Genomic DNA, 27,431 nt, shown 5'->3' with positions numbered 1-27,431 from the left:
TTTTTTTGTGTTTGTTTTCCCATTTTATTCACGGAACGCAGAATAGGCGATATGTTGTAGAATAGAAGAGAACGTTGGATGTCCACAACTCAAGCTAAACATGTAGTTTTTAGTCATGCCTAAATTTCAATCTGCTTTATCACGTCACTGTAAAATGGACACTGTTGCAATGTCTTTCTTTATAAATGTTTGAGAAAAAAAGATATTAGAAATGATGAAAGGAAGGTTCTTCTTCTTTTATAAACTGTTTTTTTATTCCCAGAGGCACAAAGTAAGAGGCTGGATAGCTCAGTCGGTAGAGCATCAGACTCTGAGGGTACAGGGTTCAAGTCCCTGTTCGGGCGTTGTTTTGTTTGATTTATATTTTGTTAAAATGTAGAGTTTTCAAAACCATGTGCAGCATATACAAGTTGATCATTTTAATCGCTGATCATTTTAATCACTAGTCCTTCTAGTAAACTTGGACTTGTTCCTGTCAAATCACTGATGAAAATTATGAAAGGAAGGTTCTGCTTCTTTTATAAACTGTTTTTTTTTTCCCCAGAGTCACAAAATAAGAGCCCGGATAGCTCAGTCGGTAGAGCATCAGACTTTTAATCTGAGGGTCCAGGGTTCAAGTCCCTGTTCGGGCGTTGTTTTTGTTTGATTTATACTTTGTTAAAATGTAGAGTTTTCAAAACCATGTGCTGCATATACAAGTTGATCATTTTAATCGCTGATCATTTTAATCACTTGTCCTTCTTGTAAACATGGACTTGTTCCTGTCAAATCACTGTTTCTTAATACCACTTGGTACAGGCAAAGTTTCCAGCTAAGTATGTTTACTGTACATTTCTTTTCAAATGGAATTTGTGAAACAGGCACATCATTCCAAGATTCAGCAATTGTTTATGGCGTTAAGTTAGCATTGATGAATTTTAAACATTACACCTTGAGTCGAACAGATATGTTTCTTACCTTATGTTTCTAAGTAAACATAGGTAAAGCCAATGTTTCAAGCAAATTGCTTTTGCTATCCTTTCATTTTAGAATGTAATTTATAAAAACTGTCACATCATACAATATTGCTACATTGGTGTATTGAGTAAAACTAACTTAGATGAATATTAAACACCAACACTGTCGGCAGGGGAGCATTTTTCCTGATCATAGATCACGCCTCTTTTTTTGTGTTTGTTTTCCCGTTTTATTCACGGAACGCAGAATAGGCGATATGTTGTAGAATAGAAGAGAACGTTGGATGTCCACAACTCAAGCTAAACATGTAGTTTTTGGTCATGTCTAAATTTGAATCTGCTTTATGACGTCACAGTAAAATGGACACGGTTGCAATGTCTTTCTTTATAAATGTTTGAGAAAAAAAGATATTAGAAATGATGAAAGGAAGGTTCTGCTTCTTTTATAAACTGTTTTTTTTTCCCCAGAGGCACAAAGTAAGAGCCCGGATAGCTCAGTCGGTAGAGCATCAGACTTTTAATCTGAGGGTCCAGGGTTCAAGTCCCTGTTCGGGCGTTGTTTTTGTTTGATTTATACTTTGTTAAAATGTAGAGTTTTTAAAACTATGTGCAGCATATACAAGTTGTTCATTTTAATCGCTGATCATTTTAATCACTAGTCCTTCTAGTAAACATGGACTTGTTCCTGTCAAATCACTGTTTCTTAATACCACTTGGTACAGGCAAAGTTTCCAGCTAAGTATGTTTACTGTACATTTCTTTTCAAATGGAATTTGTGAAACAGGCACATCATTCCAAGATTCAGCAATTGTTTATGGCGTTAAGTTAGCATTGATGAATTTTAAACATTACACCTTGAGTCGAACAGATATGTTTCTTACCTTATGTTTCTAAGTAAACATACTGTAGGTAAAGCCAACGTTTCAAGCAAATTGCTTTTGCTATCCTTTCATTTTAGAATGTAATTTATAAAAACTGTCACATCATACAATATTGCTACATTGGTGTATTGAGTAAAACTAACATTGATGAATATTAAACACCAACACTGTCGGCAGGGGAGCATTTTTCCTGATCATAGATCACGCCTCTTTTTTTGTGTTTGTTTTCCCGTTTTATTCACGGAACGCAGAATAGGCGATATGTTGTAGAATAGAAGAGAACGTTGGATGTCCACAACTCAAGCTAAACATGTAGTTTTTGGTCATGTCTAAATTTCAATCTGCTTTATCACGTCACTGTAAAATGGACAGTGTTGCAATGTCTTTCTTTATAAATGTTTGAGAAAAAAAGATATTAGAAATGATGAAAGGAAGGTTCTTCTTCTTTTATAAACTGTTTTTTTTTCCCCCCAGAGGCACAAAGTAAGAGCCCGGATAGCTCAGTCGGTAGAGCATCAGACTTTTAATCTGAAGGTCCAGGGTTCAAGTCCCTGTTTGGGCGTTGTTTATGTTTGATTTATACTTTGTTAAAATGTAGAGTTTTCAAAACCATGTGCAGCATATACAAGTTGATCATTTTAATAGCTGATCATTTTAATCACTAGTCCTTCTAGTAAACATGGACTTGTTCCTGTCAAATCACTGTTTCTTAATACCACTTGGTACAGGCAAAGTTTCCAGCTAAGTATGTTTACTGTACATTTCTTTTCAAATGGAATTTGTGAAACAGGCACATCATTCCAAGATTCAGCAATTGTTTATGGCGTTAAGTTAGCATTGATGAATTTTAAACATTACACCTTGAGTTGAACAGATATGTTTCTTACCTTATGTTTCTAAGTAAACATACTGTAGGTAAAGCCAATGTTTCAAGCAAATTGCTTTTGCTATCCTTTCATTTTAGAATGTAATTTATAAAAACTGTCACATCATACAATATTGCTACATTGGTGTATTGAGTAAAACTAACATTGATGAATATTAAACACCAACACTGTCGGCAGGGGAGCATTTTTCCTGATCATAGATCACGCCTCTTTTTTTGTGTTTGTTTTCCCATTTTATTCACGGAACGCAGAATAGGCGATATGTTGTAGAATAGAAGAGAACGTTGGATGTCCACAACTCAAGCTAAACATGTAGTTTTTAGTCATGCCTAAATTTCAATCTGCTTTATCACGTCACTGTAAAATGGACACTGTTGCAATGTCTTTCTTTATAAATGTTTGAGAAAAAAAGATATTAGAAATGATGAAAGGAAGGTTCTGCTTCTTTTATAAACTGTTTTTTTTCCCCCCAGAGTCACAAAATAAGAGCCCGGATAGCTCAGTCGGTAGAGCATCAGACTTTTAATCTGAGGGTCCAGGGTTCAAGTCCCTGTTCGGGCGTTGTTTTTGTTTGATTTATACTTTGTTAAAATGTAGAGTTTTCAAAACCATGTGCAGCATATACAAGTTGATCATTTTAATAGCTGATCCTTTTAATCACTAGTCCTTCTAGTAAACATGGACTTGTTCCTGTCAAATCACTGTTTCTTAATACCACTTGGTACAGGCAAAGTTTCCAGCTAAGTATGTTTACTGTACATTTCTTTTCAAATGGAAATTGTGAAACAGGCACATCATTCCAAGATTCAGCAATTTTTATGGCGTTAAGTTAGCATTGATGAATTTTAAACATTACACCTTGAGTCGAACAGATATGTTTCTTACCTTATGTTTCTAAGTAAACATACTGTAGGTAAAGCCAACGTTTCAAGCAAATTGCTTTTGCTATCCTTTCATTTTAGAATGTAATTTATAAAAACTGTCACATCATACAATATTGCTACATTGGTGTATTGAGTAAAACTAACATTGATGAATATTAAACACCAACACTGTCGGCAGGGGAGCATTTTTCCTGATCATAGATCACGCCTCTTTTTTACTGTTTGTTTTCCCATTTTATTCACGGAACGCAGAAAAGGCGATTTGTTGTAAAATAGAAGAGAACGTTGGATGTCCTCAACTCAAGCTAAACATGTAGTTTTTAGTCATGCCTAAATTTCAATCTGCTTTATCACGTCACTGTAAAATGGACACTGTTGCAATGTCTTTCTTTATAAATGTTTGAGAAAAAAAGATATTAGAAATGATGAAAGGAAGGTTCTGCTTCTTTTATAAACTGTTTTTTTGTTCCCAGAGGCACAAAGTAAGAGCCCGGATAGCTCAGTCGGTAGAGCATCAGACTCTGAGAGTCCAGGGTTCAAGTCCCTGTTCGGGCGTTGTTTTTGTTTGATTTATACTTTGTTAAAATGTAGAGTTTTCAAAACCATGTGCAGCATATTCAAGTTGATCATTTTAATCGCTGATCATTTTAATCACTAGTCCTTCTAGTAAACATGGACTTGTTCCTGTCAAATCACTGATGAAAATGATGAAAGGAAGGTTCTGCTTCTTTTATAAACTGTTTTTTTTCCCCCCAGAGTCACAAAGTAAGAGCCCGGATAGCTCAGTCGGTAGAGCATCAGACTTTTAATCTGAGGGTCCAGGGTTCAAGTCCCTGTTCGGGTGATGTTTTTGTTTGATTTATACTTTGTTAAAATGTAGAGTTTTCAAAACCATGTGCAGCATATACAAGTTGATCATTTTAATCGCTGATCATTTTAATCACTAGTCCTTCTAGTAAACATGGACTTGTTCCTGTCAAATCACTGTTTCTTAATACCACTTGGTACAGGCAAAGTTTCCAGCTAAGTATGTTTACTGTACATTTCTTTTCAAATGGAATTTGTGAAACAGGCACATCATTCCAAGATTCAGCAATGTTTATGGCGTTAAGTTAGCATTGATGAATTTTAAACATTACACCTTGAGTCGAACAGATATGTTTCTTACCTTATGTTTCTAAGTAAACATAGGTAAAGCCAATGTTTCAAGCAAATTGCTTTTGCTATCCTTTCATTTTAGAATGTAATTTATAAAAACTGTCACATCATACCAAATTGCTACATTGGTGTATTGAGTAAAACTAACATTGATGAATATTAAACACCAACACTGTCGGCAGGGGAGCATTTTTCCTGATCATAGATCACGCCTCTTTTTTTGTGTTTGTTTTCCCATTTTATTCACGGAACGCAGAATAGGCGATATGTTGTAGAATAGAAGAGAACGTTGGATGTCCACAACTCAAGCTAAACATGTAGTTTTTAGTCATGCCTAAATTTCAATCTGCTTTATGACGTCACTGTAAAATGGACACAGTTGCAATGTCTTTCTCTATAAATCTTTGAGAAAAAAAGATATTAGAAATGATGAAAGGAAGGTTCTGCTTCTTTTATAAACTGTTTTTTTTTCCCCAGAGGCACAAAGTAAGAGCCCGGATAGCTCAGTCGGTAGAGCATCAGACTTTTAATCTGTGGGTCCAGGGTTCAAGTCCCTGTTCAGGCGTTGTTTTTGTTTGATTTATACTTTGTTAAAATGTAGAGTTTTTAAAACTATGTGCAGCATATACAAGTTGATCATTTTAATCGCTGATCATTTTAATCACTAGTCCTTCTAGTAAACATGGACTTGTTCCTGTCAAATCACTGTTTCTTAATACCACTTGGTACAGGCAAAGTTTCCAGCTAAGTATGTTTACTGTACATTTCTTTTCAAATGGAATTTGTGAAACAGGCACATCATTCCAAGATTCAGCAATTGTTTATGGCGTTAAGTTAGCATTGATGAATTTTAAACATTACACCTTGAGTCGAACAGATATGTTTCTTACCTTATGTTTCTAAGTAAACATAGGTAAAGCCAATGTTTCAAGCAAATTGCTTTTGCTATCCTTTCATTTTAGAATGTAATTTATAAAAACTGTCACATCATACCAAATTGCTACATTGGTGTATTGAGTAAAACTAACATTGAGGAATATTAAACACCAACACTGTCGGCAGGGGAGCATTTTTCCTGATCATAGATCACGCCTCTTTTTTTGTGTTTGTTTTCCCATTTTATACACGGAACCCAGAATAGGCGATATGTTGTAGAATAGAAGAGAACGTTGGATGTCCACAACTCAAGCTAAACATGTAGTTTTTAGTCATGCCTAAATATGAATCTGCTTTATGACGTCACTGTAAAATGGACACTGTTGCAATGTCTTTCTTTATAAATGTTTGAGAAAAAAAGATATTAGAAATGATGAAAGGAAGGTTCTGCTTCTTTCATAAACTGTTTTTTTTTTCCCAGGAGACACAAAGTAAGAGCCCGGATAGCTCAGTCGGTAGAGCATCAGACTTTTAATCTGAGGGTCCAGGGTTCAAGTCCCTGTTCGGGCGTTGTTTTTGTTTGATTTATACTTTGTTAAAATGTAGAGTTTTCAAAACCATGTGCAGCATATACAAGTTGATCATTTTAATCGCTGATCATTTTAATCACTAGTCCTTCTAGTAAACATGGACTTGTTCCTGTCAAATCACTGTTTCTTAATACCACTTGGTACAGGCAAAGTTTCCAGCTAAGTATGTTTACTGTACATTTCTTTTCAAATGGAATTTGTGAAACAGGCACATCATTCCAGGATTCAGCAATTGTTTATGGCGTTAAGTTAGCATTGATGAATTTTAAACATTACACCTTGAGTCGAACAGATATGTTTCTTACCTTATGTTTCTAAGTAAACATAGGTAAAGCCAATGTTTCAAGCAAATTGCTTTTGCTATCCTTTCATTTTAGAATGTAATTTATAAAAACTGTCACATCATACAATATTGCTACATTGGTGTATTGAGTAAAACTAACATTGAGGAATATTAAACACCAACACTGTCGGCAGGGGAGTATTTTTCCTGATCATAGATCACGCCTCTTTTTTTGTGTTTGTTTTCCCATTTTATACACGGAGCCCAGAATAGGCGATATGTTGTAGAATAGAAGAGAACGTTGGATGTCCACAACTCAAGCTAAACATGTAGTTTTTAGTCATGCCTAAATTTCAATCTGCTTTATCACGTCACTGTAAAATGGACACGGTTGCAATGTCTTTCTTTATAAATGTTTGAGAAAAAAAGATATTAGAAATGATGAAAGGAAGGTTCTGCTTCTTTCATAAACTGTTTTTTTTTCCCCCAGAGACACAAAGTAAGAGCCCGGATAGCTCAGTCGGTAGAGCATCAGACTTTTAATCTGAGGGTCCAGGGTTCAAGTCCCTGTTCGGGCGTTGTTTTTGTTTGATTTATACTTTGTTAAAATGTAGAGTTTTCAAAACCATGTGCAGCATATACAAGTTGATCATTTTAATCGCTGATCATTTTAATCACTAGTCCTTCTAGTAAACATGGACTTGTTCCTGTCAAATCACTGTTTCTTAATACCACTTGGTACAGGCAAAGTTTCCAGCTAAGTATGTTTACTGTACATTTCTTTTCAAATGGAATATGTGAAACAGGCACATCATTCCAAGATTCAGCAATTGTTTATGGCGTTAAGTTAGCATTGATGAATTTTAAACATTACACCTTGAGTCGAACAGATATGTTTCTTACCTTATGTTTCTAAGTAAACATAGGTAAAGCCAATGTTTCAAGCAAATTGCTTTTGCTATCCTTTCATTTTAGAATGTAATTTATAAAAACTGTCACATCATACAATATTGCTACATTGGTGTATTGAGTAAAACTAACATTGAGGAATATTAAACACCAACACTGTCGGCAGGGGAGTATTTTTCCTGATCATAGATCACGCCTCTTTTTTTGTGTTTGTTTTCCCATTTTATTCACAGAACGCAGAATAGGCGATATGTTGTAGAATAGAAGAGAACGTTGGATGTCCACAACTCAAGCTAAACATGTAGTTTTTAGTCATGCCTAAATTTCAATCTGCTTTATCACGTCACTGTAAAATGGACACTGTTGCAATGTCTTTCTTTATAAATGTTTGAGAAAAAAAGATATTAGAAATGATGAAAGGAAGGTTCTGCTTCTTTTATAAACTGTTTTTTTTTTCCCCCAGAGGCACAAAGTAAGAGCCCGGATAGCTCAGTCGGTAGAGCATCAGACTTTTAATCTGAGGGTCAGGGTTCAAGTCCCTGTTCGGGCGTTGTTTATGTTTGATTTATACTTTGTTAAAATGTAGAGTTTTCAAAACCATGTGCAGCATATACAAGTTGATCATTTTAATCGCTGATCATTTTAATCACTAGTCCTTCTAGTAAACATGGACTTGTTCCTGTCAAATCACTGTTTCTTAATACCACTTGGTACAGGCAAAGTTTCCAGCTAAGTATGTTTACTGTACATTTCTTTTCAAATGGAATTTGTGAAACCGGCACATCATTCCAAGATTCAGCAATTTTTTATGGCGTTAAGTTAGCATTGATGAATTTTAAACATTACACCTTGAGTCGAACAGATATGTTTCTTACCTTATGTTTCTAAGTAAACATAGGTAAAGCCAATGTTTCAAGCAAATTGCTTTTGCTATCCTTTCATTTTAGAATGTAATTTATAAAAACTGTCACATCATACAATATTGCTACATTGGTGTATTGAGTAAAACTAACATTGAGGAATATTAAACACCAACACTGTCGGCAGGGGAGCATTTTTCCTGATCATAGATCACGCCTCTTTTTTTGTGTTTGTTTTCCCATTTTATACACGGAGCCCAGAATAGGCGATATGTTGTAGAATAGAAGAGAACGTTGGATGTCCACAACTCAAGCTAAACATGTAGTTTTTAGTCATGCCTAAATTTGAATCTGCTTTATCACGTCACTGTAAAATGAACACTGTTGCAATGTCTTTCTTTATAAATGTTTGAGAAAAACAGATATTAGAAATGATGAAAGGAAGGTTCTTCTTCTTTTATAAACTGGTTTTTTTTCCCCCAGAAGCACAAAGTAAGAGCCCGGATAGCTCAGTCGGTAGAGCATCAGACTTTTAATCTGAGGGTCCAGGGTTCAAGTCCCTGTTCGGGCGTTGTTTATGTTTGATTTATACTTTGTTAAAATGTAGAGTTTTCAAAACCATGTGCAGCATATACAAGTTGATCATTTTAATAGCTGATCATTTTAATCACTAGTCCTTCTAGTAAACATGGACTTGTTCCTGTAAAATCACTGATTCTTAATACCACTTGGTACAGGCAAAGTTTCCAGCTAAGTATGTTTACTGTACATTTCTTTTCAAATGGAATTTGTGAAACAGGCACATCATTCCAAGATTCAGCAATTTTTTATGGCGTTAAGTTAGCATTGATGAATTTTAAACATTACACCTTGAGTCGAACAGATATGTTTCTTACCTTATGTTTCTAAGTAAACATAGGTAAAGCCAATGTTTCAAGCAAATTGCTTTTGCTATCCTTTCATTTTAGAATGTAATTTATAAAAACTGTCACATCATACAATATTGCTACATTGGTGTATTGAGTAAAACTAACATTGATGAATATTAAACACCAACACTGTCGGCAGGGGAGCATTTTTCATGATCATAGATCACGCCTCTTTTTGTGTGTTTGTTTTCCCATTTTATTCACGGAACGCAGAATAGGCGATATGTTGTAGAATAGAAGAGAACGTTGGATGTCCACAACTCAAGCTAAACATGTAGTTTTTAGTCATGCCTAAATTTGAATCTGCTTTATCACGTCACTGTAAAATGGACACTGTTGCAATGTCTTTCTTTATAAATGTTTGAGAAAAAAAGATATTAGAAATGATGAAAGGAAGGTTCTGCTTCTTTTATAAACTGTTTTTTTTCCCCCAGAGGCACAAAGTAAGAGCCCGGATAGCTCAGTCGGTAGAGCATCAGACTTTTAATCTGAGGGTCCAGGGTTCAAGTCCCTGTTCGGGCGATGTTTTTGTTTGATTTATACTTTGTTAAAATGTAGAGTTTTTAAAACTATGTGCAGCATATACAAGTTGATCATTTTAATCGCTGATCATTTTAATCACTAGTCCTTCTAGTAAACATGGACTTGTTCCTGTCAAATCACTGTTTCTTAATACCACTTGGTACAGGCAAAGTTTCCAGCTAAGTATGTTTACTGTACATTTCTTTTCAAATGGAATTTGTGAAACAGGCACATCATTCCAAGATTCAGCAATTGTTTATGGCGTTAAGTTAGCATTGATGAATTTTAAACATTACACCTTGAGTCGAACAGATATGTTTCTTACCTTATGTTTCTAAGTTAACATAGGTAAAGCCAATGTTTCAAGCAAATTGCTTTTGCTATCCTTTCATTTTAGAATGTAATTTATAAAAACTGTCACATCATACAATATTGCTACATTGGTGTATTGAGTAAAACTAACATTGATGAATATTAAACACCAACACTGTCGGCAAGGGAGCATTTTTCCTGATCATAGATCACGCCTCTTTTTTTGTGTTTGTTTTCCCATTTTATTCACGGAACGCAGAATAGGCGATATGTTGTAGAATAGAAGAGAACGTTGGATGTCCACAACTCAAGCTAAACATGTAGTTTTTAGTCATGCCTAAATTTCAATCTACTTTATCACGTCACTGTAAAATGGACACTGTTGCAATGTCTTTCTTTATAAATGTTTGAGAAAAAAAGATATTAGAAATGATGAAAGGAAGGTTCTTCTTCTTTTATAAACTGTTTTTTTTTTCCCCCAGAGGTACAAAGTAAGAGTCCGGATAGCTCAGTCGGTAGAGCATCAGACTTTTAATCTGAGGGTCCAGGGTTCAAGTCCCTGTTTGGGCGTTGTTTATGTTTGATTTATACTTTGTTAAAATGTAGAGTTTTCAAAACCATGTGCAGCATATACAAGTTGATCATTTTAATAGCTGATCATTTTAATCACTAGTCCTTCTAGTAAACATGGACTTGTTCCTGTCAAATCACTGTTTCTTAATACCACTTGGTACAGGCAAAGTTTCCAGCTAAGTATGTTTACTGTACATTTCTTTTCAAATGGAATTTGTGAAACAGGCACATCATTCCAAGATTCAGCAATTTTTTATGGCGTTAAGTTAGCATTGATGAATTTTAAACATTACACCTTGAGTCGAACAGATATGTTTCTTACCTTATGTTTCTAAGTAAACATACTGTAGGTAAAGCCAATGTTTCAAGCAAATTGCTTTTGCTATCCTTTCATTTTAGAATGTAATTTATAAAAACTGTTACATCATACAATATTGCTACATTGGTGTATTGAGTAAAACTAACATTGATGAATATTAAACACCAACACTGTCGGCAGGGGAGTATTTTTCCTGATCATAGATCACGCTTCTTTTTTTGTGTTTGTTTTCCCAATTTATTCACGGAACGCAGAATAGGCGATATGTTGTAGAATAGAAGAGAACGTTGGATGTCCACAACTCAAGCTAAACATGTAGTTTTTAGTCATGCCTAAATTTCAATCTGCTTTATCACGTCACTGTAAAATGGACACTGTTGCAATGTCTTTCTTTATAAATGTTTGAGAAAAAAAGATATTAGAAATGATGAAAGGAAGGTTCTGCTTCTTTTATAAACTGTTTTTTTTCCCCCCAGAGGCACAAAGTAAGAGCCTGGATAGCTCAGTCGGTAGAGCATCAGACTTTTAATCTGAGGGTCCAGGGTTCAAGTCCCTGTTCGGGCGTTGTTTATGTTTGATTTATACTTTGTTAAAATGTAGAGTTTTCAAACCCATGTGCAGCATATACAAGTTGATCATTTTAATAGCTGATCATTTCAATCACTAGTCCTTCTAGTAAACATGGACTTGTTCCTGTCAAATCACTGATGAAAATGATGAAAGGAAGGTTCTGCTTCTTGTATAAACTGTTTTTTTTTCCTCCGGAGTCACAAAATAAGAGCCCGGATAGCTCAGTCGGTAGAGCATCAGACTCTTAATCTGAGGGTCCAGGGTTCAAGTCCCTGTTCGGGCGTTGTTTTTGTTTGATTTATACTTTGTTAAAATGTAGAGTTTTCAAAACCATGTGCTGCATATACAAGTTGATCATTTTAATCGCTGATCATTTTAATCACTTGTCCTTCTTGTAAACATGGACTTGTTCCTGTCAAATCACTGTTTCTTAATACCACTTGGTACAGGCAAAGTTTCCAGCTAAGTATGTTTACTGTACATTTCTTTTCAAATGGAATTTGTGAAACAGGCACATCATTCCAAGATTCAGCAATTGTTTATGGCGTTAAGTTAGCATTGATGAATTTTAAACATTACACCTTGAGTCGAACAGATATGTTTCTTACCTTATGTTTCTAAGTAAACATAGGTAAAGCCAATGTTTCAAGCAAATTGCTTTTGCTATCCTTTCATTTTAGAATGTAATTTATAAAAACTGTCACATCATACAATATTGCTACATTGGTGTATTGAGTAAAACTAACTTAGATGAATATTAAACACCAACACTGTCTTCAGGGGAGCATTTTTCCTGATCATAGATCACGCCTCTTTTTTTGTGTTTGTTTTCCCATTTTATACACGGAGCCCAGAATAGGCGATATGTTGTAGAATAGAAGAGAACGTTGGATGTCCACAACTCAAGCTAAACATGTAGTTTTTGGTCATGTCTAAATTTGAATCTGCTTTATGACGTCACTGTAAAATGGACACGGTTGCAATGTCTTTCTTTATAAATGTTTGAGAAAAAAAGATATTAGAAATGATGAAAGGAAGGTTCTGCTTCTTTTATAAACTGTTTTTTTTTCCCCCCAGAGGCAAAAAGTAAGAGCCCGGATAGCTCAGTCGGTAGAGCATCAGACTTTTAATCTGAGGGTCCAGGGTTCAAGTCCCTGTTTGGGCGTTGTTTATGTTTGATTTATACTTTGTTAAAATGTAGAGTTTTCAAAACCATGTGCAGCATATACAAGTTGATCATTTTAATAGCTGATCATTTTAATCACTAGTCCTTCTAGTAAACATGGACTTGTTCCTGTCAAATCACTGTTTCTTAATACCACTTGGTACAGGCAAAGTTTCCAGCTAAGTATGTTTACTGTACATTTCTTTTCAAATGGAATTTGTGAAACAGGCACATCATTCCAAGATTCAGCAATTTTTTATGGCGTTAAGTTAGCATTGATGAATTTTAAACATTACACCTTGAGTCGAACAGATATGTTTCTTACCTTATGTTTCTAAGTAAACATACTGTAGGTAAAGCCAATGTTTCAAGCAAATTGCTTTTGCTATCCTTTCATTTTAGAATGTAATTTATAAAAACTGTTACATCATACAATATTGCTACATTGGTGTATTGAGTAAAACTAACATTGATGAATATTAAACACCAACACTGTCGGCAGGGGAGTATTTTTCCTGATCATAGATCACGCCTCTTTTTTTGTGTTTGTTTTCCCAATTTATTCACGGAACGCAGAATAGGCGATATGTTGTAGAATAGAAGAGAACGTTGGATGTCCACAACTCAAGCTAAACATGTAGTTTTTAGTCATGCCTAAATTTCAATCTGCTTTATCACGTCACTGTAAAATGGACACTGTTGCAATGTCTTTCTTTATAAATGTTTGAGAAAAAAAGATATTAGAAATGATGAAAGGAAGGTTCTGCTTCTTTTATAAACTGTTTTTTTTCCCCCCAGAGGCACAAAGTAAGAGCCTGGATAGCTCAGTCGGTAGAGCATCAGACTTTTAATCTGAGGGTCCAGGGTTCAAGTCCCTGTTCGGGCGTTGTTTATGTTTGATTTATACTTTGTTAAAATGTAGAGTTTTCAAAACCATGTGCAGCATATACAAGTTGATCATTTTAATAGCTGATCATTTTAATCACTAGTCCTTCTAGTAAACATGGACTTGTTCCTGTCAAATCACTGTTTCTTAATACCACTTGGTACAGGCAAAGTTTCCAGCTAAGTATGTTTACTGTAAATTTCTTTTCAAATGGAATTTGTGAAACAGGCACATCATTCCAAGATTCAGCAATTTTTTATGGCGTTAAGTTAGGATTGATGAATTTTAAACATTACACCTTGAGTCGAACAGATATGTTTCTTACCTTATGTTTCTAAGTAAACATACTGTAGGTAAAGCCAATGTTTCAAGCAAATTGCTTTTGCTATCCTTTCATTTTAGAATGTAATTTATAAAAACTGTTACATCATACAATATTGCTACATTGGTGTATTGAGTAAAACTAACATTGATGAATATTAAACACCAACACTGTCGGCAGGGGAGTATTTTTCCTGATCATAGATCACGCCTCTTTTTTTGTGTTTGTTTTCCCAATTTATTCACGGAACGCAGAATAGGCGATATGTTGTAGAATAGAAGAGAACGTTGGATGTCCACAACTCAAGCTAAACATGTAGTTTTTAGTCATGCCTAAATTTCAATCTGCTTTATCACGTCACTGTAAAATGGACACTGTTGCAATGTCTTTCTTTATAAATGTTTGAGAAAAAAAGATATTAGAAATGATGAAAGGAAGGTTCTGCTTCTTTTATAAACTGTTTTTTTTCCCCCCAGAGGCACAAAGTAAGAGCCTGGATAGCTCAGTCGGTAGAGCATCAGACTTTTAATCTGAGGGTCCAGGGTTCAAGTCCCTGTTCGGGCGTTGTTTATGTTTGATTTATACTTTGTTAAAATGTAGAGTTTTCAAAACCATGTGCAGCATATACAAGTTGATCATTTTAATCACTGATCATTTTAATCACTAGTCCTTCTAGTAAACATGGACTTGTTCCTGTCAAATCACTGTTTCTTAATACCACTTGGTACAGGCAAAGTTTCCAGCTAAGTATGTTTACTGTACATTTCTTTTCAAATGGAATTTGTGAAACAGGCACATCATTCCAAGATTCAGCAATTTTTTATGGCGTTAAGTTAGCATTGATGAATTTTAAACATTACACCTTGAGTCGAACAGATATGTTTCTTACCTTATGTTTCTAAGTAAACATAGGTAAAGCCAATGTTTCAAGCAAATTGCTTTTGCTATCCTTTCATTTTAGAATGTAATTTATAAAAACTGTCACATCATACAATATTGCTACATTGGTGTATTGAGTAAAACTAACATTGAGGAATATTAAACACCAACACTGTCGGCAGGGGAGCATTTTTCCTGATCATAGATCACGCCTCTTTTTTGTGTTTGTTTTCCCATTTTATACACGGAACCCAGAATAGGCGATATGTTGTAGAATAGAAGAGAACGTTGGATGTCCACAACTCAAGCTAAACATGTAGTTTTTAGTCATGCCTAAATATGAATCTGCTTTATCACGTCACTGTAAAATGGACACGGTTGCAATGTCTTTCTTTATAAATGTTTGAGAAAAAAAGATATTAGAAATGATGAAAGGAAGGTTCTGCTTCTTTCATAAACTGTTTTTTTTTTCCCCAGAGACACAAAATAAGAGCCCGGATAGCTCAGTCGGTAGAGCATCAGACTTTTAATCTGAGGGTCCAGGGTTCAAGTCCCTGTTCGGGCGTTGTTTTTGTTTGATTTATACTTTGTTAAAATGTAGAGTTTTCAAAACCATGTGCAGCATATACAAGTTGATCATTTTAATCGCTGATCATTTTAATCACTAGTCCTTCTAGTAAACATGGACTTGTTCCTGTCAAATCACTGTTTCTTAATACCACTTGGTACAGGCAAAGTTTCCAGCTAAGTATGTTTACTGTACATTTCTTTTCAAATGGAATTTGTGAAACAGGCACATCATTCCAAGATTCAGCAATTTTTTATGGCGTTAAGTTAGCATTGATGAATTTTAAACATTACACCTTGAGTCGAACAGATATGTTTCTTACCTTATGTTTCTAAGTAAACATAGGTAAAGCCAATGTTTCAAGCAAATTGCTTTTGCTATCCTTTCATTTTAGAATGTAATTTATAAAAACTGTCACATCATACAATATTGCTACATTGGTGTATTGAGTAAAACTAACATTGATGAATATTAAACACCAACACTGTCGGCAGGGGAACATTTTTCCTGATCATAGATCACGCCTCTTTTTTTGTGTTTGTTTTCCCATTTTATTCACGGAACGCAGAATAGGCGATATGTTGTAGAATAGAAGAGAACGTTGGATGTCCACAACTCAAGCTAAACATGTAGTTTTTAGTCATGCCTAAATTTCAATCTGCTTTATCACGTCACTGTAAAATGGACACTGTTGCAATGTCTTTCTTTATAAATGTTTGAGAAAAAAAGATATTAGAAATGATGAAAGGAAGGTTCTTCTTCTTTTATAAACTGTTTTTTTATTCCCAGAGGCACAAAGTAAGAGCCCGGATAGCTCAGTCGGTAGAGCATCAGACTCTGAGGGTACAGGGTTCAAGTCCCTGTTCGGGCGTTGTTTTGTTTGATTTATATTTTGTTAAAATGTAGAGTTTTCAAAACCATGTGCAGCATATACAAGTTGATCATTTTAATCGCTGATCATTTTAATCACTAGTCCTTCTAGTAAACTTGGACTTGTTCCTGTCAAATCACTGATGAAAATTATGAAAGGAAGGTTCTGCTTCTTTTATAAACTGTTTTTTTTTTCCCCAGAGTCACAAAATAAGAGCCCGGATAGCTCAGTCGGTAGAGCATCAGACTTTTAATCTGAGGGTCCAGGGTTCAAGTCCCTGTTCGGGCGATTTTTTTGTTTGATTTATACTTTGTTAAAATGTAGAGTTTTCAAAACCATGTGCAGCATATACAAGTTGATCATTTTAATCGCTGATCATTTTAATCACTAGTCCTTCTAGTAAACATGGACTTGTTCCTGTCAAATCACTGTTTCTTAATACCACTTGGTACAGGCAAAGTTTCCAGCTAAGTATGTTTACTGTACATTTCTTTTCAAATGGAATTTGTGAAACAGGCACATCATTCCAAGATTCAGCAATTGTTTATGGCGTTAAGTTAGCATTGATGAATTTTAAACATTACACCTTGAGTCGAACAGATATGTTTCTTACCTTATGTTTCTAAGTAAACATAGGTAAAGCCAATGTTTCAAGCAAATTGCTTTTGCTATCCTTTCATTTTAGAATGTAATTTATAAAAACTGTCACATCATACAATATTGCTACATTGGTGTATTGAGTAAAACTAACATTGATGAATATTAAACACCAACACTGTCGGCAGGGGAGCATTTTTCATGATCATAGATCACGCCTCTTTTTGTGTGTTTGTTTTCCCATTTTATTCACGGAACGCAGAATAGGCGATATGTTGTAGAATAGAAGAGAACGTTGGATGTCCACAACTCAAGCTAAACATGTAGTTTTTAGTCATGCCTAAATTTGAATCTGCTTTATCACGTCACTGTAAAATGAACACTGTTGCAATGTCTTTCTTTATAAATGTTTGAGAAAAAAAGATATTAGAAATGATGAAAGGAAGGTTCTTCTTCTTTTATAAACTGGTTTTTTTTCCCCCAGAAGCACAAAGTAAGAGCCCGGATAGCTCAGTCGGTAGAGCATCAGACTTTTAATCTGAGGGTCCAGGGTTCAAGTCCCTGTTCGGGCGTTGTTTATGTTTGATTTATACTTTGTTAAAATGTAGAGTTTTCAAAACCATGTGCAGCATATACAAGTTGATCATTTTAATAGCTGATCATTTTAATCACTAGTCCTTCTAGTAAACATGGACTTGTTCCTGTAAAATCACTGATTCTTAATACCACTTGGTACAGGCAAAGTTTCCAGCTAAGTATGTTTACTGTACATTTCTTTTCAAATGGAATTTGTGAAACAGGCACATCATTCCAAGATTCAGCAATTTTTTATGGCGTTAAGTTAGCATTGATGAATTTTAAACATTACACCTTGAGTCGAACAGATATGTTTCTTACCTTATGTTTCTAAGTAAACATAGGTAAAGCCAATGTTTCAAGCAAATTGCTTTTGCTATCCTTTCATTTTAGAATGTAATTTATAAAAACTGTCACATCATACAATATTGCTACATTGGTGTATTGAGTAAAACTAACATTGATGAATATTAAACACCAACACTGTCGGCAGGGGAGCATTTTTCATGATCATAGATCACGCCTCTTTTTGTGTGTTTGTTTTCCCATTTTATTCACGGAACGCAGAATAGGCGATATGTTGTAGAATAGAAGAGAACGTTGGATGTCCACAACTCAAGCTAAACATGTAGTTTTTAGTCATGCCTAAATTTGAATCTGCTTTATCACGTCACTGTAAAATGGACACTGTTGCAATGTCTTTCTTTATAAATGTTTGAGAAAAAAAGATATTAGAAATGATGAAAGGAAGGTTCTGCTTCTTTTATAAACTGTTTTTTTTCCCCCAGAGGCACAAAGTAAGAGCCCGGATAGCTCAGTCGGTAGAGCATCAGACTTTTAATCTGAGGGTCCAGGGTTCAAGTCCCTGTTCGGGCGATGTTTTTGTTTGATTTATACTTTGTTAAAATGTAGAGTTTTTAAAACTATGTGCAGCATATACAAGTTGATCATTTTAATCGCTGATCATTTTAATCACTAGTCCTTCTAGTAAACATGGACTTGTTCCTGTCAAATCACTGTTTCTTAATACCACTTGGTACAGGCAAAGTTTCCAGCTAAGTATGTTTACTGTACATTTCTTTTCAAATGGAATTTGTGAAACAGGCACATCATTCCAAGATTCAGCAATTGTTTATGGCGTTAAGTTAGCATTGATGAATTTTAAACATTACACCTTGAGTCGAACAGATATGTTTCTTACCTTATGTTTCTAAGTTAACATAGGTAAAGCCAATGTTTCAAGCAAATTGCTTTTGCTATCCTTTCATTTTAGAATGTAATTTATAAAAACTGTCACATCATACAATATTGCTACATTGGTGTATTGAGTAAAACTAACATTGATGAATATTAAACACCAACACTGTCGGCAAGGGAGCATTTTTCCTGATCATAGATCACGCCTCTTTTTTTGTGTTTGTTTTCCCATTTTATTCACGGAACGCAGAATAGGCGATATGTTGTAGAATAGAAGAGAACGTTGGATGTCCACAACTCAAGCTAAACATGTAGTTTTTAGTCATGCCTAAATTTCAATCTACTTTATCACGTCACTGTAAAATGGACACTGTTGCAATGTCTTTCTTTATAAATGTTTGAGAAAAAAAGATATTAGAAATGATGAAAGGAAGGTTCTTCTTCTTTTATAAACTGTTTTTTTTTTCCCCCAGAGGTACAAAGTAAGAGTCCGGATAGCTCAGTCGGTAGAGCATCAGACTTTTAATCTGAGGGTCCAGGGTTCAAGTCCCTGTTCGGGCGTTGTTTTTGTTTGATTTATACTTTGTTAAAATGTAGAGTTTTCAAAACCATGTGCAGCATATACAAGTTGATCATTTTAATAGCTGATCCTTTTAATCACTAGTCCTTCTAGTAAACATGGACTTGTTCCTGTCAAATCACTGTTTCTTAATACCACTTGGTACAGGCAAAGTTTCCAGCTAAGTATGTTTACTGTACATTTCTTTTCAAATGGAAATTGTGAAACAGGCACATCATTCCAAGATTCAGCAATTTTTATGGCGTTAAGTTAGCATTGATGAATTTTAAACATTACACCTTGAGTCGAACAGATATGTTTCTTACCTTATGTTTCTAAGTAAACATACTGTAGGTAAAGCCAACGTTTCAAGCAAATTGCTTTTGCTATCCTTTCATTTTAGAATGTAATTTATAAAAACTGTCACATCATACAATATTGCTACATTGGTGTATTGAGTAAAACTAACATTGATGAATATTAAACACCAACACTGTCGGCAGGGGAGCATTTTTCCTGATCATAGATCACGCCTCTTTTTTACTGTTTGTTTTCCCATTTTATTCACGGAACGCAGAAAAGGCGATTTGTTGTAAAATAGAAGAGAACGTTGGATGTCCTCAACTCAAGCTAAACATGTAGTTTTTAGTCATGCCTAAATTTCAATCTGCTTTATCACGTCACTGTAAAATGGACACTGTTGCAATGTCTTTCTTTATAAATGTTTGAGAAAAAAAGATATTAGAAATGATGAAAGGAAGGTTCTGCTTCTTTTATAAACTGTTTTTTTGTTCCCAGAGGCACAAAGTAAGAGCCCGGATAGCTCAGTCGGTAGAGCATCAGACTCTGAGAGTCCAGGGTTCAAGTCCCTGTTCGGGCGTTGTTTTTGTTTGATTTATACTTTGTTAAAATGTAGAGTTTTCAAAACCATGTGCAGCATATTCAAGTTGATCATTTTAATCGCTGATCATTTTAATCACTAGTCCTTCTAGTAAACATGGACTTGTTCCTGTCAAATCACTGATGAAAATGATGAAAGGAAGGTTCTGCTTCTTTTATAAACTGTTTTTTTTCCCCCCAGAGTCACAAAGTAAGAGCCCGGATAGCTCAGTCGGTAGAGCATCAGACTTTTAATCTGAGGGTCCAGGGTTCAAGTCCCTGTTCGGGTGATGTTTTTGTTTGATTTATACTTTGTTAAAATGTAGAGTTTTCAAAACCATGTGCAGCATATACAAGTTGATCATTTTAATCGCTGATCATTTTAATCACTAGTCCTTCTAGTAAACATGGACTTGTTCCTGTCAAATCACTGTTTCTTAATACCACTTGGTACAGGCAAAGTTTCCAGCTAAGTATGTTTACTGTACATTTCTTTTCAAATGGAATTTGTGAAACAGGCACATCATTCCAAGATTCAGCAATGTTTATGGCGTTAAGTTAGCATTGATGAATTTTAAACATTACACCTTGAGTCGAACAGATATGTTTCTTACCTTATGTTTCTAAGTAAACATAGGTAAAGCCAATGTTTCAAGCAAATTGCTTTTGCTATCCTTTCATTTTAGAATGTAATTTATAAAAACTGTCACATCATACCAAATTGCTACATTGGTGTATTGAGTAAAACTAACATTGAGGAATATTAAACACCAACACTGTCGGCAGGGGAGCATTTTTCCTGATCATAGATCACGCCTCTTTTTTTGTGTTTGTTTTCCCATTTTATACACGGAACCCAGAATAGGCGATATGTTGTAGAATAGAAGAGAACGTTGGATGTCCACAACTCAAGCTAAACATGTAGTTTTTAGTCATGCCTAAATATGAATCTGCTTTATGACGTCACTGTAAAATGGACACTGTTGCAATGTCTTTCTTTATAAATGTTTGAGAAAAAAAGATATTAGAAATGATGAAAGGAAGGTTCTGCTTCTTTCATAAACTGTTTTTTTTTTCCCCAGAGACACAAAGTAAGAGCCCGGATAGCTCAGTCGGTAGAGCATCAGACTTTTAATCTGAGGGTCCAGGGTTCAAGTCCCTGTTCGGGCGTTGTTTTTGTTTGATTTATACTTTGTTAAAATGTAGAGTTTTCAAAACCATGTGCAGCATATACAAGTTGATCATTTTAATCGCTGATCATTTTAATCACTAGTCCTTCTAGTAAACATGGACTTGTTCCTGTCAAATCACTGTTTCTTAATACCACTTGGTACAGGCAAAGTTTCCAGCTAAGTATGTTTACTGTACATTTCTTTTCAAATGGAATATGTGAAACAGGCACATCATTCCAAGATTCAGCAATTGTTTATGGCGTTAAGTTAGCATTGATGAATTTTAAACATTACACCTTGAGTCGAACAGATATGTTTCTTACCTTATGTTTCTAAGTAAACATAGGTAAAGCCAATGTTTCAAGCAAATTGCTTTTGCTATCCTTTCATTTTAGAATGTAATTTATAAAAACTGTCACATCATACAATATTGCTACATTGGTGTATTGAGTAAAACTAACATTGAGGAATATTAAACACCAACACTGTCGGCAGGGGAGTATTTTTCCTGATCATAGATCACGCCTCTTTTTTTGTGTTTGTTTTCCCATTTTATTCACAGAACGCAGAATAGGCGATATGTTGTAGAATAGAAGAGAACGTTGGATGTCCACAACTCAAGCTAAACATGTAGTTTTTAGTCATGCCTAAATTTCAATCTGCTTTATCACGTCACTGTAAAATGGACACTGTTGCAATGTCTTTCTTTATAAATGTTTGAGAAAAAAAGATATTAGAAATGATGAAAGGAAGGTTCTGCTTCTTTTATAAACTGTTTTTTTTTTCCCCCAGAGGCACAAAGTAAGAGCCCGGATAGCTCAGTCGGTAGAGCATCAGACTTTTAATCTGAGGGTCAGGGTTCAAGTCCCTGTTCGGGCGTTGTTTATGTTTGATTTATACTTTGTTAAAATGTAGAGTTTTCAAAACCATGTGCAGCATATACAAGTTGATCATTTTAATCGCTGATCATTTTAATCACTAGTCCTTCTAGTAAACATGGACTTGTTCCTGTCAAATCACTGTTTCTTAATACCACTTGGTACAGGCAAAGTTTCCAGCTAAGTATGTTTACTGTACATTTCTTTTCAAATGGAATTTGTGAAACCGGCACATCATTCCAAGATTCAGCAATTTTTTATGGCGTTAAGTTAGCATTGATGAATTTTAAACATTACACCTTGAGTCGAACAGATATGTTTCTTACCTTATGTTTCTAAGTAAACATAGGTAAAGCCAATGTTTCAAGCAAATTGCTTTTGCTATCCTTTCATTTTAGAATGTAATTTATAAAAACTGTCACATCATACAATATTGCTACATTGGTGTATTGAGTAAAACTAACATTGAGGAATATTAAACACCAACACTGTCGGCAGGGGAGCATTTTTCCTGATCATAGATCACGCCTCTTTTTTTGTGTTTGTTTTCCCATTTTATACACGGAGCCCAGAATAGGCGATATGTTGTAGAATAGAAGAGAACGTTGGATGTCCACAACTCAAGCTAAACATGTAGTTTTTAGTCATGCCTAAATTTGAATCTGCTTTATCACGTCACTGTAAAATGAACACTGTTGCAATGTCTTTCTTTATAAATGTTTGAGAAAAAAAGATATTAGAAATGATGAAAGGAAGGTTCTTCTTCTTTTATAAACTGGTTTTTTTTCCCCCAGAAGCACAAAGTAAGAGCCCGGATAGCTCAGTCGGTAGAGCATCAGACTTTTAATCTGAGGGTCCAGGGTTCAAGTCCCTGTTCGGGCGTTGTTTATGTTTGATTTATACTTTGTTAAAATGTAGAGTTTTCAAAACCATGTGCAGCATATACAAGTTGATCATTTTAATAGCTGATCATTTTAATCACTAGTCCTTCTAGTAAACATGGACTTGTTCCTGTAAAATCACTGATTCTTAATACCACTTGGTACAGGCAAAGTTTCCAGCTAAGTATGTTTACTGTACATTTCTTTTCAAATGGAATTTGTGAAACAGGCACATCATTCCAAGATTCAGCAATTTTTTATGGCGTTAAGTTAGCATTGATGAATTTTAAACATTACACCTTGAGTCGAACAGATATGTTTCTTACCTTATGTTTCTAAGTAAACATAGGTAAAGCCAATGTTTCAAGCAAATTGCTTTTGCTATCCTTTCATTTTAGAATGTAATTTATAAAAACTGTCACATCATACAATATTGCTACATTGGTGTATTGAGTAAAACTAACATTGATGAATATTAAACACCAACACTGTCGGCAGGGGAGCATTTTTCATGATCATAGATCACGCCTCTTTTTGTGTGTTTGTTTTCCCATTTTATTCACGGAACGCAGAATAGGCGATATGTTGTAGAATAGAAGAGAACGTTGGATGTCCACAACTCAAGCTAAACATGTAGTTTTTAGTCATGCCTAAATTTGAATCTGCTTTATCACGTCACTGTAAAATGGACACTGTTGCAATGTCTTTCTTTATAAATGTTTGAGAAAAAAAGATATTAGAAATGATGAAAGGAAGGTTCTGCTTCTTTTATAAACTGTTTTTTTTCCCCCAGAGGCACAAAGTAAGAGCCCGGATAGCTCAGTCGGTAGAGCATCAGACTTTTAATCTGAGGGTCCAGGGTTCAAGTCCCTGTTCGGGCGATGTTTTTGTTTGATTTATACTTTGTTAAAATGTAGAGTTTTTAAAACTATGTGCAGCATATACAAGTTGATCATTTTAATCGCTGATCATTTTAATCACTAGTCCTTCTAGTAAACATGGACTTGTTCCTGTCAAATCACTGTTTCTTAATACCACTTGGTACAGGCAAAGTTTCCAGCTAAGTATGTTTACTGTACATTTCTTTTCAAATGGAATTTGTGAAACAGGCACATCATTCCAAGATTCAGCAATTGTTTATGGCGTTAAGTTAGCATTGATGAATTTTAAACATTACACCTTGAGTCGAACAGATATGTTTCTTACCTTATGTTTCTAAGTTAACATAGGTAAAGCCAATGTTTCAAGCAAATTGCTTTTGCTATCCTTTCATTTTAGAATGTAATTTATAAAAACTGTCACATCATACAATATTGCTACATTGGTGTATTGAGTAAAACTAACATTGATGAATATTAAACACCAACACTGTCGGCAAGGGAGCATTTTTCCTGATCATAGATCACGCCTCTTTTTTTGTGTTTGTTTTCCCATTTTATTCACGGAACGCAGAATAGGTGATATGTTGTAGAATAGAAGAGAACGTTGGATGTCCACAACTCAAGCTAAACATGTAGTTTTTAGTCATGCCTAAATTTCAATCTACTTTATCACGTCACTGTAAAATGGACACTGTTGCAATGTCTTTCTTTATAAATGTTTGAGAAAAAAAGATATTAGAAATGATGAAAGGAAGGTTCTTCTTCTTTTATAAACTGTTTTTTTTTTCCCCCAGAGGTACAAAGTAAGAGTCCGGATAGCTCAGTCGGTAGAGCATCAGACTTTTAATCTGAGGGTCCAGGGTTCAAGTCCCTGTTTGGGCGTTGTTTATGTTTGATTTATACTTTGTTAAAATGTAGAGTTTTCAAAACCATGTGCAGCATATACAAGTTGATCATTTTAATAGCTGATCATTTTAATCACTAGTCCTTCTAGTAAACATGGACTTGTTCCTGTCAAATCACTGTTTCTTAATACCACTTGGTACAGGCAAAGTTTCCAGCTAAGTATGTTTACTGTACATTTCTTTTCAAATGGAATTTGTGAAACAGGCACATCATTCCAAGATTCAGCAATTTTTTATGGCGTTAAGTTAGCATTGATGAATTTTAAACATTACACCTTGAGTCGAACAGATATGTTTCTTACCTTATGTTTCTAAGTAAACATACTGTAGGTAAAGCCAATGTTTCAAGCAAATTGCTTTTGCTATCCTTTCATTTTAGAATGTAATTTATAAAAACTGTTACATCATACAATATTGCTACATTGGTGTATTGAGTAAAACTAACATTGATGAATATTAAACACCAACACTGTCGGCAGGGGAGTATTTTTCCTGATCATAGATCACGCCTCTTTTTTTGTGTTTGTTTTCCCAATTTATTCACGGAACGCAGAATAGGCGATATGTTGTAGAATAGAAGAGAACGTTGGATGTCCACAACTCAAGCTAAACATGTAGTTTTTAGTCATGCCTAAATTTCAATCTGCTTTATCACGTCACTGTAAAATGGACACTGTTGCAATGTCTTTCTTTATAAATGTTTGAGAAAAAAAGATATTAGAAATGATGAAAGGAAGGTTCTGCTTCTTTTATAAACTGTTTTTTTTCCCCCCAGAGGCACAAAGTAAGAGCCTGGATAGCTCAGTCGGTAGAGCATCAGACTTTTAATCTGAGGGTCCAGGGTTCAAGTCCCTGTTCGGGCGTTGTTTATGTTTGATTTATACTTTGTTAAAATGTAGAGTTTTCAAACCCATGTGCAGCATATACAAGTTGATCATTTTAATAGCTGATCATTTCAATCACTAGTCCTTCTAGTAAACATGGACTTGTTCCTGTCAAATCACTGATGAAAATGATGAAAGGAAGGTTCTGCTTCTTGTATAAACTGGTTTTTTTTCCTCCGGAGTCACAAAATAAGAGCCCGGATAGCTCAGTCGGTAGAGCATCAGACTCTTAATCTGAGGGTCCAGGGTTCAAGTCCCTGTTCGGGCGTTGTTTTTGTTTGATTTATACTTTGTTAAAATGTAGAGTTTTCAAAACCATGTGCTGCATATACAAGTTGATCATTTTAATCGCTGATCATTTTAATCACTTGTCCTTCTTGTAAACATGGACTTGTTCCTGTCAAATCACTGTTTCTTAATACCACTTGGTACAGGCAAAGTTTCCAGCTAAGTATGTTTACTGTACATTTCTTTTCAAATGGAATTTGTGAAACAGGCACATCATTCCAAGATTCAGCAATTGTTTATGGCGTTAAGTTAGCATTGATGAATTTTAAACATTACACCTTGAGTCGAACAGATATGTTTCTTACCTTATGTTTCTAAGTAAACATAGGTAAAGCCAATGTTTCAAGCAAATTGCTTTTGCTATCCTTTCATTTTAGAATGTAATTTATAAAAACTGTCACATCATACAATATTGCTACATTGGTGTATTGAGTAAAACTAACTTAGATGAATATTAAACACCAACACTGTCTTCAGGGGAGCATTTTTCCTGATCATAGATCACGCCTCTTTTTTTGTGTTTGTTTTCCCATTTTATACACGGAGCCCAGAATAGGCGATATGTTGTAGAATAGAAGAGAACGTTGGATGTCCACAACTCAAGCTAAACATGTAGTTTTTGGTCATGTCTAAATTTGAATCTGCTTTATGACGTCACTGTAAAATGGACACGGTTGCAATGTCTTTCTTTATAAATGTTTGAGAAAAAAAGATATTAGAAATGATGAAAGGAAGGTTCTGCTTCTTTTATAAACTGTTTTTTTTTCCCCAGAGGCACAAAGTAAGAGCCCGGATAGCTCAGTCGGTAGAGCATCAGACTTTTAATCTGAGGGTCCAGGGTTCAAGTCCCTGTTTGGGCGTTGTTTATGTTTGATTTATACTTTGTTAAAATGTAGAGTTTTCAAAACCATGTGCAGCATATACAAGTTGATCATTTTAATAGCTGATCATTTTAATCACTAGTCCTTCTAGTAAACATGGACTTGTTCCTGTCAAATCACTGTTTCTTAATACCACTTGGTACAGGCAAAGTTTCCAGCTAAGTATGTTTACTGTACATTTCTTTTCAAATGGAATTTGTGAAACAGGCACATCATTCCAAGATTCAGCAATTTTTTATGGCGTTAAGTTAGCATTGATGAATTTTAAACATTACACCTTGAGTCGAACAGATATGTTTCTTACCTTATGTTTCTAAGTAAACATACTGTAGGTAAAGCCAATGTTTCAAGCAAATTGCTTTTGCTATCCTTTCATTTTAGAATGTAATTTATAAAAACTGTTACATCATACAATATTGCTACATTGGTGTATTGAGTAAAACTAACATTGATGAATATTAAACACCAACACTGTCGGCAGGGGAGTATTTTTCCTGATCATAGATCACGCCTCTTTTTTTGTGTTTGTTTTCCCAATTTATTCACGGAACGCAGAATAGGCGATATGTTGTAGAATAGAAGAGAACGTTGGATGTCCACAACTCAAGCTAAACATGTAGTTTTTAGTCATGCCTAAATTTCAATCTGCTTTA

At 34.8% G+C, this 27,431-nt stretch overlaps 27 non-coding genes across 27 annotated transcripts; all 27 read left to right on the top strand.

The window, feature by feature from the left end:
• Positions 1 to 559: 559 nt before the first annotated feature.
• TRNAK-UUU (transfer RNA lysine (anticodon UUU)) lies at positions 560 to 632 on the top strand. The gene has a single exon. It is a non-coding gene; the product is annotated as a tRNA-Lys (tRNA).
• An 807-nt stretch (positions 633 to 1,439) lies between these two features.
• Positions 1,440 to 1,512, top strand: TRNAK-UUU (transfer RNA lysine (anticodon UUU)). The gene has a single exon. It is a non-coding gene; the product is annotated as a tRNA-Lys (tRNA).
• An 814-nt stretch (positions 1,513 to 2,326) lies between these two features.
• TRNAK-UUU (transfer RNA lysine (anticodon UUU)) lies at positions 2,327 to 2,399 on the top strand. Its single transcript has one exon. It is a non-coding gene; the product is annotated as a tRNA-Lys (tRNA).
• Positions 2,400 to 3,212: 813 nt separating this feature from the next.
• On the top strand, positions 3,213 to 3,285 carry TRNAK-UUU (transfer RNA lysine (anticodon UUU)). Its single transcript has one exon. It is a non-coding gene; the product is annotated as a tRNA-Lys (tRNA).
• Positions 3,286 to 4,379: 1,094 nt separating this feature from the next.
• On the top strand, positions 4,380 to 4,452 carry TRNAK-UUU (transfer RNA lysine (anticodon UUU)). The gene has a single exon. It is a non-coding gene; the product is annotated as a tRNA-Lys (tRNA).
• A 1,687-nt stretch (positions 4,453 to 6,139) lies between these two features.
• TRNAK-UUU (transfer RNA lysine (anticodon UUU)) lies at positions 6,140 to 6,212 on the top strand. The gene has a single exon. It is a non-coding gene; the product is annotated as a tRNA-Lys (tRNA).
• An 808-nt stretch (positions 6,213 to 7,020) lies between these two features.
• On the top strand, positions 7,021 to 7,093 carry TRNAK-UUU (transfer RNA lysine (anticodon UUU)). The gene has a single exon. It is a non-coding gene; the product is annotated as a tRNA-Lys (tRNA).
• Positions 7,094 to 7,902: 809 nt separating this feature from the next.
• On the top strand, positions 7,903 to 7,974 carry TRNAK-UUU (transfer RNA lysine (anticodon UUU)). Its single transcript has one exon. It is a non-coding gene; the product is annotated as a tRNA-Lys (tRNA).
• Positions 7,975 to 8,782: 808 nt separating this feature from the next.
• On the top strand, positions 8,783 to 8,855 carry TRNAK-UUU (transfer RNA lysine (anticodon UUU)). Its single transcript has one exon. It is a non-coding gene; the product is annotated as a tRNA-Lys (tRNA).
• Positions 8,856 to 9,662: 807 nt separating this feature from the next.
• TRNAK-UUU (transfer RNA lysine (anticodon UUU)) lies at positions 9,663 to 9,735 on the top strand. Its single transcript has one exon. It is a non-coding gene; the product is annotated as a tRNA-Lys (tRNA).
• A 1,695-nt stretch (positions 9,736 to 11,430) lies between these two features.
• TRNAK-UUU (transfer RNA lysine (anticodon UUU)) lies at positions 11,431 to 11,503 on the top strand. The gene has a single exon. It is a non-coding gene; the product is annotated as a tRNA-Lys (tRNA).
• A 216-nt stretch (positions 11,504 to 11,719) lies between these two features.
• Positions 11,720 to 11,792, top strand: TRNAK-CUU (transfer RNA lysine (anticodon CUU)). Its single transcript has one exon. It is a non-coding gene; the product is annotated as a tRNA-Lys (tRNA).
• An 809-nt stretch (positions 11,793 to 12,601) lies between these two features.
• Positions 12,602 to 12,674, top strand: TRNAK-UUU (transfer RNA lysine (anticodon UUU)). Its single transcript has one exon. It is a non-coding gene; the product is annotated as a tRNA-Lys (tRNA).
• An 813-nt stretch (positions 12,675 to 13,487) lies between these two features.
• Positions 13,488 to 13,560, top strand: TRNAK-UUU (transfer RNA lysine (anticodon UUU)). The gene has a single exon. It is a non-coding gene; the product is annotated as a tRNA-Lys (tRNA).
• An 813-nt stretch (positions 13,561 to 14,373) lies between these two features.
• Positions 14,374 to 14,446, top strand: TRNAK-UUU (transfer RNA lysine (anticodon UUU)). Its single transcript has one exon. It is a non-coding gene; the product is annotated as a tRNA-Lys (tRNA).
• An 807-nt stretch (positions 14,447 to 15,253) lies between these two features.
• Positions 15,254 to 15,326, top strand: TRNAK-UUU (transfer RNA lysine (anticodon UUU)). The gene has a single exon. It is a non-coding gene; the product is annotated as a tRNA-Lys (tRNA).
• Positions 15,327 to 16,415: 1,089 nt separating this feature from the next.
• Positions 16,416 to 16,488, top strand: TRNAK-UUU (transfer RNA lysine (anticodon UUU)). Its single transcript has one exon. It is a non-coding gene; the product is annotated as a tRNA-Lys (tRNA).
• An 808-nt stretch (positions 16,489 to 17,296) lies between these two features.
• Positions 17,297 to 17,369, top strand: TRNAK-UUU (transfer RNA lysine (anticodon UUU)). The gene has a single exon. It is a non-coding gene; the product is annotated as a tRNA-Lys (tRNA).
• Positions 17,370 to 18,176: 807 nt separating this feature from the next.
• TRNAK-UUU (transfer RNA lysine (anticodon UUU)) lies at positions 18,177 to 18,249 on the top strand. Its single transcript has one exon. It is a non-coding gene; the product is annotated as a tRNA-Lys (tRNA).
• A 1,976-nt stretch (positions 18,250 to 20,225) lies between these two features.
• TRNAK-UUU (transfer RNA lysine (anticodon UUU)) lies at positions 20,226 to 20,298 on the top strand. Its single transcript has one exon. It is a non-coding gene; the product is annotated as a tRNA-Lys (tRNA).
• Positions 20,299 to 21,105: 807 nt separating this feature from the next.
• On the top strand, positions 21,106 to 21,178 carry TRNAK-UUU (transfer RNA lysine (anticodon UUU)). The gene has a single exon. It is a non-coding gene; the product is annotated as a tRNA-Lys (tRNA).
• An 809-nt stretch (positions 21,179 to 21,987) lies between these two features.
• On the top strand, positions 21,988 to 22,059 carry TRNAK-UUU (transfer RNA lysine (anticodon UUU)). Its single transcript has one exon. It is a non-coding gene; the product is annotated as a tRNA-Lys (tRNA).
• Positions 22,060 to 22,867: 808 nt separating this feature from the next.
• TRNAK-UUU (transfer RNA lysine (anticodon UUU)) lies at positions 22,868 to 22,940 on the top strand. The gene has a single exon. It is a non-coding gene; the product is annotated as a tRNA-Lys (tRNA).
• Positions 22,941 to 23,747: 807 nt separating this feature from the next.
• On the top strand, positions 23,748 to 23,820 carry TRNAK-UUU (transfer RNA lysine (anticodon UUU)). Its single transcript has one exon. It is a non-coding gene; the product is annotated as a tRNA-Lys (tRNA).
• A 1,695-nt stretch (positions 23,821 to 25,515) lies between these two features.
• On the top strand, positions 25,516 to 25,588 carry TRNAK-UUU (transfer RNA lysine (anticodon UUU)). The gene has a single exon. It is a non-coding gene; the product is annotated as a tRNA-Lys (tRNA).
• A 216-nt stretch (positions 25,589 to 25,804) lies between these two features.
• Positions 25,805 to 25,877, top strand: TRNAK-CUU (transfer RNA lysine (anticodon CUU)). Its single transcript has one exon. It is a non-coding gene; the product is annotated as a tRNA-Lys (tRNA).
• An 807-nt stretch (positions 25,878 to 26,684) lies between these two features.
• Positions 26,685 to 26,757, top strand: TRNAK-UUU (transfer RNA lysine (anticodon UUU)). The gene has a single exon. It is a non-coding gene; the product is annotated as a tRNA-Lys (tRNA).
• The last annotated feature ends 674 nt before the right edge of the window (positions 26,758 to 27,431 follow it).

The sequence above is a fragment of the Ascaphus truei genome, chromosome 10, assembly GCF_040206685.1.
Source record: "Ascaphus truei isolate aAscTru1 chromosome 10, aAscTru1.hap1, whole genome shotgun sequence".
Taxonomy (NCBI): domain Eukaryota; kingdom Metazoa; phylum Chordata; class Amphibia; order Anura; family Ascaphidae; genus Ascaphus; species Ascaphus truei.
The sequence above is the reverse complement of the archived record's forward strand: the minus strand, read 5'-3'. Positions and strand labels throughout refer to the sequence as shown.